Raw genomic sequence first — 1,662 nt, 5'->3', positions numbered from 1 at the left:
TTAGCATTCTTTTAATTATTATTACAACTCTGCTTGTCTGTTAACTTTTTATTTTTTGTTAATCCTTGCCCGAAGATATTTTTTCCATTGATTTTTAGAGAGAGTGGAAGGGATGGGGGAAGAGAGAGAAACATCAATGTGAGAGACACATCAATTGGTTGCCTCCTGCACTTGCCCCAACTGGGGTCAGGGATTGAATCTGCAACCCAGGTACATGCCTTTGACCAGGAATCTAACCTGAGACCCTTCTGTTTGTGGGCGGACATTCTAACCACTGAACCAAACCTGCCAGGGCTCTCTGTTAACTTGTAATCATTGGTATAGATATATAGGACTACAGCCACTGTGTTTTAATCAAGAACACAAGCATAGTACTTTTTTTTTTTTTGTCATAGACCCAGAAAGAGATTCAAATAGTGGTAGCAACTGTTCACTCAAGGTAATGCATTTTCCTATAACTCCTTTGTGGATACAATGCCTTAGCCCAACAGATGGCTCTCTAGGGAAGATTTCAGGCTTGGTGGTGGACATCCATACTCCTAGCAGTAACAATGCAAATGACTCTTTTATGTCTATTTCTAGCCCAATCTCTCACTCAAAGTCTTTTTCTTTAATGAAAATTTTGAATTTTATTCTTCATCATTACACTGTGTGGCACCAGTTTGTTTGTTTGTTTGTTTGTTTGTTTTTTATGTGCCTCGGGCATGAAACAGCTCTGGCCACCAACACAGGCATCAAGCTAGGATGAACTAAGGACTGTACATCTGCTTTGCCCTTGATTGATATAAGAGCAATGCCACCAATCAGGTGTCTCCTTGCCCTTTGCCAGGGGGTGTGTGATGCCAGTTTTAAATGCAAAGCATTGAGCTCACATGAGGTCTCACCAGAATCACAGAATGTGTATTTCGTAGTTTGTACATGCAAATGCATTTTGTTCTCACCCGAACAGTGAAAAGACCGACCGAAAGATAGATAGTAAGACAGATGTTGTAATTGTGGTAAAATACAAGTAACAAAATTTACAGTGTAACCATTTCTAAGGGTACAGTGCATTCTCACAAAAGTTCAAATTGCTGTGCAATCATCACCACCTTCCACTTCCAGAACCTTCGCATCTTCCCAAATGGAAACTGTCCCATAAAACACTGCTCCCCCCTCCCCTCCCACAGCCCCTGGCATCCAGCATTCTCTGCCTCTCTCTATGACCTTGACCTCTCAAGGTGCCTCAGACACAGGGAATCCCGCAGTCTGTGTCCTTTTGTGACTGGCTTATCTCACTTAGCACATCCTCGAGGCTCCTCCAGGTTGTAGCACGTGTCAGAATATACCTCATTTTTAAGGCTGAGTAATATTCCTTCCTACAGCTGGACCTCCATTGTTTAGCCACCATAGGTGCATGGACACCTGCGTAGCCCCCACCTTTGGGCCGTTGTGAATAGCGCTGCTGTGAACACAGGTGTGCAGAGAACTGAGGTTCTACTTTCGGTCCTTTTGAGTAGATACCTAGAAGTGGTATTGCTGGACACACACAAAGACAGACAAAGATGGAAAGAAACAGATAGAGATAGACAGACAGACAGAAAGAGAGAGATGAAATAAATGGAGAGAGACAGAGAGAGAGACAGGGAGAGATAGACAGAAGGTTGCTGAGCTGGTCCGAGA

General features: G+C 43.2%; 1 pseudogene; it reads right to left on the bottom strand.

The window, feature by feature from the left end:
- Window positions 1-689: 689 nt before the first annotated feature.
- On the bottom strand, window positions 690-834 carry LOC114235388 (small nucleolar RNA SNORA48; annotated as a pseudogene).
- Window positions 835-1,662: the final 828 nt, after the last annotated feature.

Source organism: Eptesicus fuscus, chromosome 6, assembly GCF_027574615.1.
Source record: "Eptesicus fuscus isolate TK198812 chromosome 6, DD_ASM_mEF_20220401, whole genome shotgun sequence".
Lineage (NCBI taxonomy): Eukaryota > Metazoa > Chordata > Mammalia > Chiroptera > Vespertilionidae > Eptesicus > Eptesicus fuscus.
This window is presented reverse-complemented; position numbering and strand designations above follow the sequence as displayed.